This window comes from Bombina bombina, chromosome 3 (genome assembly GCF_027579735.1).
Source record: "Bombina bombina isolate aBomBom1 chromosome 3, aBomBom1.pri, whole genome shotgun sequence".
Taxonomy (NCBI): Eukaryota; Metazoa; Chordata; class Amphibia; order Anura; family Bombinatoridae; genus Bombina; species Bombina bombina.
The window spans coordinates 755,500,794-755,513,637 of record NC_069501.1 but is presented as its reverse complement, the minus strand read 5'-3'; the positions used below and the strand labels follow the sequence as shown (position 1 = coordinate 755,513,637).

General features: G+C 37.3%; 1 protein-coding gene across 2 annotated transcripts in view; it reads right to left on the bottom strand.

Moving 5' to 3' along the window:
* Positions 1-12,296, bottom strand: part of TAB3 (TGF-beta activated kinase 1 (MAP3K7) binding protein 3) — a 243,996-nt gene extending 231,700 nt beyond the window's left edge. Inside the window, exon 1 of one of the 2 annotated variants that reach the window (XM_053707600.1) lies at positions 11,965-12,296. The gene's annotated coding sequence lies outside the window, so the exon portion shown is untranslated. The remainder of the gene's footprint in view (positions 1-11,964) is intronic. The other variant, XM_053707601.1, reaches the window with a different exon arrangement.
* Positions 12,297-12,844: the final 548 nt, after the last annotated feature.

The following is a 12,844-nucleotide window of genomic DNA, read 5'->3' as shown; positions in this document are numbered from 1 at the left end:
TATCTAATTTGCTTCATTCTGTTGGTATCCTTGGTTGAAAAGTATAACTAGATAGCAAAAAGCAGCAATGCACTACTGGGAGCTAGCTGCCAATTAATGGATGCAAAAATATGCCTCTTGTCGTTGGTTCATTGAATGTGTTAAGCTAGATCTCAGCAGTGTACTGTTCCTCCAACAAAGGATACCAACATAATCAAGAAAATTTGATAACAGATGTAAATTGAAACTTTGTTTAAAACTGTTTTCTCACTTCTGAATCATAAAAGAAAAAAATTGGGTTCCATGAAGACAAACCAGACTTCTTTAGTACCACACAATTTGGCATTTGTTGTAGGAGGATTCCATGGAAGGGCAGTGCAGCAACTCCATACATAACACATTTTGGGACCCAATTGTGTAGCATAGAGAGGAACCAGACACAACAGGATATATTTTAGGCATGGCCGAGAACAGAAACAGGTAGAAGGCAGGGGTGGGGTAACCAATCATAAAACTTAATTTTAAGACATAAATGGCACCCTGGTGTGTCAAACCCTGTTGTAAGCATATACAAATTGTGGAGCAACAAATCATGAGGCAAGTAAAATGGCAGCGATAGCGTTATGTGCTGTGACGCTTCCTGGTTGATCAGTGCTGCTGCTGGCCTAGAGCATTTGTGTGACTGGCATGACATGTTAATCCCTTAACAGTTATACTTGTATGTCTACATCGGAACAAAAGTTCAGATGTAAAAAAATAAGAAACATTGAAACACGCGATCGTTCATACGATTGTGTGATTTCAATGATGGGATCATGTCTGGGGGGGAATGCCTATGATGCTAGGCATGCCCGCCAGCCAGTGATCCCATTCGGGAAGCACCTTTGGCTTTAGTACAGCCAAAAGGCTAGGACGTTCTATGCCGTCCTAATGGCGTTAAAGCACAGTGCGGTTAGGGCGGCATAGAACATCCTAAGGGTGTTAAGGAAGCTGTCAGGGTTTTTTCCCTGCTTTGTTTGCCATGTGCTGCTGGCAGCCATTTAACTCACCTCTCTTGCTGACTCTGGTACATAGTGTGTGATGCTGCTCATTTCCTGCATGCCCTTTTATGGCCAGACTGGTGTACATCATCCATGTGAGACAGATTGCAGTCTCAGAATTGTGATGTCATCACTTATTATTTAAAGGGCCTCTGTTCAGTATGCTTTGCCCTTGTGTTGTCTCAGACCTGTTTGTGAGAGTTCCAGTTCCTGTGTATTACCTGGCTGTCTGACGTCCCTCCTGGTTCCTGATCCCTGGCTTGTTCCTGACTATGCTGTTCTCCTTGTTCCTGATTCCGGCTCATCTGACTATTCGCTTTGGCTCCTGACTCGCCTCGTCTGACTACCAGCTCTGGTTTTGACTCCTGGCTTGTTATTTGACTTGTGGACTTTTTATTATTTTTTGCCATTAATAAAGGTGTGATTATTTTTACACTTCACATCTCAGTCTGATTCCTGGCACCCTGACAAAAGCTTTTTCTAAATGTTTTGGGGGGTTTCGTTTGTTTGTTTTTTCTTTTGATAAAAAAATTGCAACCTGATCAGATTTAGATATTATATATTAATCATGTGAATAATAGCACAGCCCTAATACCTATCATGCTACATTAATAAGAGTTAGCTGGTGTTTGGTGCCTGTACATATTTGTCTTCAGCAGATATGACAATAGAAGTAAATTGGAAAGTTGTTTAAAACTGTATGTTCTATCAGAGAACAAAAGAAAAAAAAAAAAAATATATATATATATATATATATATATATATATATATATATATATATATATATATATACACTAGGGCTGCAACTAACGATTATTTTCATAATCGATTAATCGGCCGATTATTTTTTCGATTAATCGACTAATCGGATAAAAAGAGAATCAATAATAGTTTTCTATGTTTTAAATTAAAATCCACATAATGAGTGTTACAAATATAAACTTCAGACTAAAACTTTACATCAATTTTTAAGCAGCAGAGCACAGTTTTATAATTAAACAAAACAAAACCACAAACTGTTTGAAAAGTGGTAGAACTAGAAAGAGTTAGACTATCACTGTTAATAACATTCTGTTATTCACTCTTTCAGAAACTTTGCATTGAAATGCAAAAATCTCAACATGTCCACATGCTTCAGGCTAAGGCTGGTTCTCTGTTTGCAGCTATATTTCCTGCAGCAGAGAAAAGGCTGTTGAGGTGTATAAGTAGGGTTTTGCCAATTTCACCAAAGTGGGAAATTTATCTTTGTTAGCTCTTCACCAATGCTAAGTGTTTTCTACCTTGGCAAGGGACCTCTCAATAAAGTAACCCTTGACTTCATTCTAACATAAAAATATCTTGAATATCTATATGCAATGGTAAATAACCAGCTATAAGGTAGGGGGAAATATCTAGTCCGCTCTAAAAATAACGAATATATACTATAAAGGTTGAATCTATCACAATTTATTAAAAATATAAAAAAACAAAAAACTAAATCAAAAGCGCTAAGTACTGTATATCAATAACAGGACAAAGCCTTACACATTTATTTATACAGTATATATAATCAGCAATAGCAAGCAATACGCTAATAATTGTGCAAACAGATAATAGTGCATCATCAATTTAAATAACTCCCATCAATCTAGGGGCAAGGTGTAAACAACAAGCTTGGCACTATATCATGAAAAGCATAGTTCCAAATCACTAAATAGCAATCCAAATGATGACTATTATATCTGGGTTGCACATAAGCCAGGGGTAGTTGTAAACGTATACTGTCTTCAAAAAGTGAAAAGTAGACGTCTGTAGACGTCCTTTAGGCTAAGGACATAACCATAAAACACAATACCAAGTGCAGGAGTTCATTGGAGTGAAGAAGCTGGTGTTGTGCACAGACCAACTAATTGCAAACCAACTAATCGATTAATCGATTATGAGATTCATTGACAACTATTTTCATAATCGATTATTATCGATTATGACGATTAGTTGTTGCAGCTCTAATATACACACACACACACACATAGTGTACATACATACACAGACACACATAATAATTTGAGTGTTTTATTCCTGCTCATTTTTCTGCATACGCAGAAAGATCTTCTGATTCTGAATTATTCAAAGGGACAATAAAATCAAATTCAAACTTTCATGGTTCAGATGGAGCATGCAATTATAAAACTACTTCCATTCTTACTAACCTTTGTTGAAATGCATACCTTAATAGGCTAAAAAGCAGCAATTCACTACTGGTGATTGCCTCTAGTCATTTGCTCCCATGTGTCCCAGTAGTGCTCTGGGGTGGATTTTAACCATCTGTTTAACTCATTTGCAGGGGATAAACACTTGTAAGTAATAGTGCTATCATAAAATGCTCTAAAACATTTTCATCTACTTTAAAAAATATAGGCATTAAAAGCCAGTAATGTGTTGGATTCTATATATCTAGAGCGCATGGACTGTACAAGCTGCCCAGAACGGATAGAAAATAGTTTTATCTCATTTACTTTAGACAACTTCAAAAGCAAGTGTTTTTTTTTTTTTGTTTTGTTTTTTAAATGTGTAAAATAAATGAGATACAAGACAGTTTCCTCTATTTCATGGAAAGCCTCACATGTTATGGATCTTTTATTAATTTCTGCCTGGTGTTGTATTGGAGAATACCTCATGCTTTTCCGGGGGCATTTAAACACTCAGAAAGCAGACATTCGCCTATTTCAATGTTAGGGGAATATGGCTAAGATAATAGCACTTTTACTTCTGATCCCCAGAATCAGACTCCAGACATATCTGTAAAATATGTGGGTATATGCTATTTGCTCTCTCCCCTTAGAAAATTCTTAGGATTTTCTTTGATGTGTTCTGTTCCTAGCTATCTAAAATGTAAAAAACTAAGCTTATTGACATTTACTGGTATGTACCCAATAGGACTGGTGATTATAATGATTGACAGTCTGACAAAGAGGGTAGGGAGACATACTGGGCAACACACTGGGGGTCTGTTATCCTAAAAAGGTTAAAAAAAAAATGCCCTAGCAGAACCTGGCATATTCATACTGTTTTTGTATACAGAATTGCTGACACCAACTTAATGTGTCTATGGTGTCACTTCACCAACCAGCTCAGTCAAAGCGTTTCAGTTACGGTAAACTAGATGTAATAAAGCTTACTTGATCGCAGACCTGTTAATGCATGATCCAAGAGATCAGAAGATGCCTAACATAATAAAAGAAGGGAAAACAGTGAAAGCTCTCCTCACCAAGCAGTATTTAATGCTCTCCTCCAAAATCTGTGCACAGTTCTTCAACCACACTCTCTCCTGTCGCCATGTGCCATGCTCGTAATTATAGTTCCCAGATGCAGCTATGAGGATACAAGTGATTGCTCAGCTATTACAGCCTAGTAATACCGATTGCAGGCAGTGAGCAGAGAATGATTGGGCTCATAAACCCAACTACTACAACTAGTTATTAAAAGGGACACTAAACACAATTTTTTTTATTTCATGATTCAGATAGAAAGTTGCTTAAAATTGCATGCTCTAATTTACTACTATTATCAATGTTTCTTTGTTCAGTTGCTATCTTTATTTAAAAAGCAGGAATGTGATGCATAGGAGCTGGAACATTTTTGGTTGAGAACCTGGGTTATGCTTGCTTATTGGTGGGTAAATGTCAGCCTCCTATAAGCAAGCACTATCCATGGTGCTGAACCTAAAATGGACTGGCTGCTAAGATTTACATTCCTGCTTTTAAAATAAAGATAGCAAGAGAACGAAGAATAATTGATAATAGGAGTAAATTAGAAAGTTGCGTAAAATGTCATGCTCTATCTGAATCATGAAAGAAAAAAAAATTGGGTTCAGTGTCCCTTTAAAGGGAATGTAAAGTCAGTCTCTTCAGGGAACGCCACAGTAATCAACATTGAAAAATAAATTAACTTTAATTCATCATTTTATATGCAATACTACCTTTTGTCTGCAAAGTACCTTTTTATCTGCTCGATTGTAGTAATATTCCTCCGCCCGCCATCTTTGCTATTTGAGTGACAGATTCGGATCATGTATTTAGACCAATCATTGATTCCCCCCTGGGGGGACAAACCCCTTTTTAAAAACGTCACTTTCTCCTAATGCGCATGCGGTAAAGCCGAAATCATCTACTCAGCTTAGACGCATGTTCACACGTAGCGCATGCGCTATAGCCGTATTTTCTGAAATAGAAAAATATATGTATCGATCGTCAACAGCCAGGTAAGCTCTGATGCTAAAACAATTTTAAGAGCTCATAATCGATTTCAAATTCATAAGCATGTTATAAACTAATTTGAACATTGCAATTCTTTATTACAATACCTACTTGCAAATATATAATATTGCAATACTTACAAGGCGATTTTGTTACACAATAGTATTCAATGAATGTACTCATTCATTGAATACTATATAGCTAGTCTATGATATCGGCTTTGAACGCATGTGCTGTTGAAGAACTAGACCGGAGCGTGCTTGAAGGATACGTATAGAGCGGGTGAGACCGCTCTATATGTCACACTGAGAAGTAGGAAGTAGCGGCTGGAAGGAGTTGGGCTTGAAAACGGCATCAACTTGGTAATAAAAATATATACTAAATCATTTATTTTTTGGGGAAAAAAAAAAAAAGGAGGTGGTTTATCTAATAGACACAAAGGAATTATTTGGAGGCATCAAAACAGTGAAAAATTGACATTCACTTTAAAGGGACACTGTACCCAAAATTTTTCTTTCATGATTCAGATTGAGCATTAAATTTTAAGCAACTTTCAAATTTACTCCTATTATCAAATTTTCTTCATTCTCTTGGTATCTTTATTTGAAATGCAAGAATGTAAGTTTAGATGCCGGCCCATTTTTGGTGAACAACCTGGGAAGTCCTTGCCGATTGGTGGATAAATTCATCCACTAATAAAAAAGTGCTGTCCAGAGTACTGAAACCAAAAAAAAAAGCTTAGATGCCTTTTTTCAAATAATGATAGCAAGAGAACGAAGAAAAATTGATTATAGGAGTAAATTAGAAAGTTGCTTAAAATTGCATGCTCTTTCTGAATTACAAAAGAAAAAAATTTGAGTTCAGTGTCCCTTTAAGGCCTCATAAGCACCTTATTTGTTTAGCCCTGCCCTAACATAGGATCCAAATCCACATATCTACTAGGGAGTCTTTCAATTTCATTAAAATAGCATAGGTGATTTAATGTATACATTTATTTATAGAATACTGCTATGAATTTATAGCGCAAAGAAAAATCCCCTTCATGGCACCTCCAGTTTTTGGGTCCTAACCTTAGCCTATTTTGCTGGGCTCTACTATTGCTTGCAAAATGAACCTGCAGTTGATCAAGCTAGTTGTGGGCTCTATAGAAAAAACAAAACGGTACCATGATAGTGTAGCTATAGTAATTTTGCCAGACTGTTAAATGTTATAACAGCACAAAAAAACAGGGCTTAAGCTTGTATTACACAAATTTACTACATGTAAATTTAGCAGTTTTGTGGCCACCATCAGTGATATCAAATTAGGAAAGTTTAAAGCAGTGCTTCACAAATTCAGGCTCCTGGGCACCCTTGGTGCTGAGTGAATAACTGGGCTTGGCAACAAGATTTGTGGTCCCTGGCACTGCCCTCTTTCTTTACCACGTGTATATTTGAAATGCTAATGTGGCGAGTACCAGTGTATATGTTTATATTGTTTCCTCCAAATCAAGTTACCTCCAATGAAGCTGCCATGGAAAGGGCCAGTTACACCTTGAGGCAAGTCATGGGGGAAGTACTGAGTGACTGAGAGAGGAAGCTGCTCAGCAACACAGTGAAAGAGGTGGCAGCTGAAAAAAACCTGCCACGGGAAAACGATGGACAAAATGTGTCAGAGAAGCATAGAGCATAATTATATTAATTGAGGGAGAGCGGCTGACCGGGTTTAAATTGAATGACAGATTATGGTTCTAGCTGATGGAGATGAGAAGAAACTGTGCAAATACACCACACTAAACCCAGGGAGGACAGGTAGCCTCTGAGGTGAGAGGGAGGCAACAAAACACTATGAAAAAAGGTGATCCACTTACTGACACACTGACTCGCAATATGCACATGCTGAATTCAAATATGTAGAGATACCTACACATAAACAGGGGAGAGAACTAGAAGATGTTAGTTTTAGGGCCCGTCCTGTTACACTTCAGCATGATAGCAAAGTTTTATGCAGGCATCCAGAAATTACATTTACATATACTGCCATACAGTGTAATAATTTACAGAACTACATGTATTGACATGTACACATATAAATATATTTATATACATATAGATGTACAGTTACACACATCTAGATGCAAATTAAATGCTTTTGCAAACATATGCATATCCATCTCTGTGGGATATGCATAATATATACACGCAGTCCGCACAGGGATTTTATTAAAATCTTATAGAGCTGATAAGCATATCTAGCTCTTAAAACAGTTTTAAGAGCTAGATATGCTTATCAGCTCTATAAGATTTTAAAGGGACATGCCACCCACATTTTTTCTTTTTTGATTTAGAAAGAGAATGCAATTTTAAACATCTTTCTAATTTACTTATATTATCTAATTTGTTTTATTCTCTTGATATTCTTTGATGAAAAGCATATCTAGATATGCTCACTAGCTTCTGATTGGTTGCTGCACATAGAAGCTTCATGTGATTGGCTCACCATGTGCATTGCTTTTTCTTCAACTAAGGATATTTAAAAAATGAAGCAAAATAAATAATGGAAGTAAATTGTAATGTTGTTTAAATTTTTATTCTCTATCTGAATCATGAAAGAAAGATTTTGGGTTTAATGGCCCTTTAATATGCTCCTTAATAAATGGTGTTTTATTTGTTTAAAACCATTTGTGTTCACATCATTATTCCTGTGAGGCTGATTGAGCCCAGCTGGGAGTAGCAGACTCCATCCCACCCTGGTTCAGTGAGTTGGGACACTGTGAGATCTCAATCTGTTTCAATCAGCACGTTTGGTGCTGCTCCACTTGTGAGTATATTATTTGCCACATAGAGGAAAGAATTCTACATTGTGAAATTGTATTGCACCAAGAGGCGCCTTATTTGTATCTCTCTTTGTCTTAGATCATCTTGTGCATGTTTTTGAGAAGAGTGGCAACTATAGTTTCCTAATAACAAGACTATCTTTGGGAACATTTGGACATTTTCTTTTCTGAATCCTAAGGGATACAACGTATGGGACTGTGCGCATCCTAGGATCCCGGAGTGGTAACACTGTTTGGGAAATTTGCACACAGGGATTTTGTATGTGTGTGTAAAGAAACAAAGTCTGTCTAAAAAAAAAAATAACTAGTCAGTGCAACTGGAGGCTGTAGACTTAATTTCTATAACAACTTTTCAATCACTTTTCAAATTATTACAATTCACATGAATACATACAGAACCAGTAGATTTTATTGTATTAGTCATTGTCTCTAGTATTTTTTTGTCAAAATCTCAATAACACTGGCTCAAATCCCCAGAAAAGTCAGTTTTTCCGGTACCAGCATATTGTATCAATGAAGCTCAAATATAATTGATACTGATTCTATATTGAGCTGTAAAACACATAATGCACAATCACAGACAAATAGTCTCTAGTACCAGCTCAGTCACAAATCGAGTAACTATTTCTAGCACAATCCAATAAAGTCAAACTATCACTCCAGGATAGCCAGCAACGTAGCTCTCAGTTCAATCGTACTACTGGCATTAAGTCAGATGCCACGAAAATGTACTATTTCTCAAATGTCAAACTTTGTCAAAGTTAACATAGCTCTTTAACCAATTCAGCTATGGTCCATTTCTCAGAACCAGCTCTGTCCCTGTGTTTCTTTAACTAGCTTAGCTCCCAAATTAGCCAGATAATCACCTTGAAGTGAAAAAGGTTAGGTAAGCACATACCCTCATGGACTATAATTGTGATTTTACTTATGAACAAAATAAAGATTTATTATCACAAGATCCTCATGTGATAATATCTGTCCAAGATGTACCACCTTTCAATGTTGTGTTAAAGGGACATTGTACACTAGATTTTTCTTTGCATAAATGTTTTGTAGATGATGCATTTATATAGCCTATCTGGGAGTTTTTTTGTAAAAATGTATAGTTTTGCTTATTTTTAAACAAGCCCAAAGTTTTAGATGTATACCAATGTCTACAGACCTATGGTTGTATAACGGGTCTTTATATATGCTGGGGAAGGGGGAGGGCGGTAGTGTATTTTGCTTTCCCAGCCCCTTTCACTGGTGTCCCAACTTAACCTCATCAACAGTGCTAAACTGGGAGCTTCCAAGTAAGTTTTTAAAAAGGTTTTATACTGGATTTTTATATCAGTATCTGTGCATATTCTTCTTTATAGTATTATCTATTACATGCAGTAATGGCAGTATATGAAAATTGGTGTATACCGTTCATTTTAAAGTACTGCTGCAAAAGAAATACAGACATCAATTCTTCAGGAGTGACAATCAACATGGAAACTGTACTGAATTCTTAGACTGATCCTTAAACCGATGAGAGGAGTCAGCTCATATAAAAGGTGCACATGCATAATGCTGGGCCTTTGGTCCAGATCAGTTAGAGCAGTGCTTTCCAAACTGTGAGTCGGGACACACTAGTGTGTCGGCAGGTGTGTCCCTGCTTTGGTTTCTGAATTTCCACCTGCCTGCTATGCATATCACATGGTTGACACGTGATTGATACCATGTGGGTCACAGATCATCTTAACCTATTGGCACAGCTCAGTGGAAACTGAAACTATTCCCATTGGCGGCTTTGACGGCATATTGGCTCCTGACTGCACGTGTAGTCATTGAGTGGGACAGCAGTGTGTTTGCAGAGCGGGCAGTAGTCAATCGGACTCACCGAGCTCTGAGGGCGGCAGCTTAAACGCTGAGCTGAAGTCAGTGGGGGGTTTTTTGCAACTAGCTCCCAGTAGTGCATTGCTGATCCTGCTCTTGATATATGGATAGGAAGTGGAAACTTAAAAATGCTTGATGATGAAATGTGAGTGTCTTTATCTAATATTCCACCAAATATTAAGAAATTGTGTTCATCCCATCAACCTCATACATCCCATTAAAATAGTAAGTAGCTATTGGTGTTAATAAACTTTTTTTTAATTCTTGCACATACATACTGTTACTTGTAAACTTCATTATTATATAATTTATGTATGTGTCCGTATCTCTTAAAACAAGTTAGTTTAACCTCTTGTTTGCTAGTACAACTGAATTAATTACTGTGTTGCAAAATGATGTAGGTCTAAAAAGTGTGTCACCAACATAAAAAGTTTGGAAAGCTCTGAGTTAGTGTCTTTAGAACCACTACGGTCACCAGCACTGTCATAGTGTCACTAGCCCTGCTACAATCTCCTTATCACTCAGCTAAGTTACTGTATAACTGTCAAAATATTAGCTACATTATCTCTGGCACCAGCTCGGCTCACAGATCAGTAATTTGCTTGAAGTTATAAATATTGTAGGGCCTGTGAGTTGCAGCTATAAGATACATCGGCTCTGAGAGGACCCTCAAAAAAAAAAATACATGATGTATTTAGGAAAATTATGTTATTTCAAATTGTATGCTGTGTCAGTTGGTCCTTGGAGTGTCTGTAAAAGGACTGGCTGAAGGAGTTCTTTGAATGTGTTTGAAATGTGTTCACAAAACCTCCAATATATTCATAAGGCCCTAAATCTGCAGGATTCCCTCATTTTTCCACAACATTTCTTTGTTTCAGAGGTTGTCTCAAACTACTTGTTAGCATAGTTAAATTTTAACATGTTTATCAATGCTTGGATTTAATTAAAAAAAGTGGATATTTGCAGTGCCAAATGCCACTATGTTAAACTTGCAGCTCCTTAAAAAATATTGATTTCCATTGAACCCTTTTAATAAATCTATTGAAGCCCTTTAATCAAACCTGGCCACTTAGATTTGTTGCGGGTAGCTCGCTGACTGCTTAGTACATGGAGCCCTTAGTCTTTAACACTTGCTCAGTTCAATTGCTGTGTCACTAGCATCACTCAGCTATTCAGCAGTCACTATAACTTTTGTATAAGCTCTGTTCCCAATAAAATATCTGTAGTATTACCACAGCTACAATTTCAGTTAAATCTCAACACCAGCCCAGTAACATTACCAGTTCAATCACCAAGTCTATATACACCAGCTCACTCACACTATCACCTGCAAAATCTCACCAGAAATAGGGCACAAGCTCAGTTATGGTATGTCTAATCAGCTAACAGCTTCAGGTACTCTAACAAAACCTGTTATGTCTCACTGTCTCTTAGTTACAGTGCTTAGTACACTATCTCCTACACACCATCTCTATACCAACTATGCCATAGTTTTAGGTCTCATGCCAGCTCTGCCAACAAATTATATTCTCTCAGCTGGAATCACCAGTTCTGTAGAACTTTGCATCATGCCAACTTTGCCAAGCCATTAACTATCTCTAGTATAGTAGCCTTAGCTTTTCCAAGACAGTTACCAATTCTTCCATATCATCTGTCACCATTTCTGCTACTTGCATCTCTGCCTGTCCCACACTATTATAGGCCCTCTCATGGTCTTTGTGACCACATCTGCCTTAAGTATTGGTACTAAAAAACTATTTTTCACCAGCTTCACAATAGATCCTAGAACTGCAGTATAGCATCTTTCTCACAAGATGTTAATATAGTTGTCATACGACCACTCTCTGACATTGTCGCAAGCTCTGCCAACATGTCTCTATCACAGCTGCCACTGACAGCACTCTCTTGTGACACCAGTTCCGCCCCTGTCATACACAAAATATTAAAACAGTACACACCTCCCCTTAAGCAACAATAGTCTCCAACAGTGCAGACAGTATCTCCTCATCTGGGAGGTGCCCTGTTGTCCTCTTACCGTGGGCTGTCACTGCTCCATAGTAAGGGAGGAGGCTGCGGGCCTCTGTGTACCCCTCCTCCGAGCAGTCAGTTCACAGCAGTCACACCGGCTGGAGTCACCGCTCCTCCTCCCAGTCGCGGATGACGTTGTGGCGCCGCAGTTACACGGTTTGTCAAATTCGAGTTATTAAAACCGGTAACTGCGGCCTGTGTTAGAAAGAAGCTGTACACTTGCTGCACTTTACCTCCGCTTCACAGTTCCTAGTATAGTATGTTAGTATCACATTCTGTATCCCGGCAGTTCCTGTATCCCTCTTTCTCTCATGAACAAGCATTCAGCGACAATCAATCTCCTCCCCTTCCTTTCCTATCGCTTCTCTCTCTTTCCCCTTTGTTCACTTAAGGTAGACTAACACTAATTTGTCAGAAATCACCCTTATACCGTGAAGCTATGAATGCACTCTTTACTTACATGACAAGAGAACAAATTTTAGACTTTTTTTTTTTTAGAAATTAAAAGAACACATATAAACATATACTTAAAACATAACTAATAAGAATAGTGTGTATAGGTCAGCATTTATTAATAAGAAATACCGTGATGATTTAATCATTATCCAACTAATTTCAACCTATGTACTGTCACATGAAAGAGTTTAAATTAAAAAAATAAATGGGTCTATAAAGCCAAACACAAATGTGCACAGGTTTAAGCTTCACAAAATAACCGCTTTTTAATTTTTTAAACTTCATTTTTTTTTTCATGATTCAACTTTCTAGTTTACTTCTATTAAGAAATTAACTTAATTCTCTTGGTATCCTTTGTTAAAGAAGCAGCAATGCACTTCTAGGGGCTAGCTGAACACATTGAGTCAATGACAGGAGAAATAAATATATGT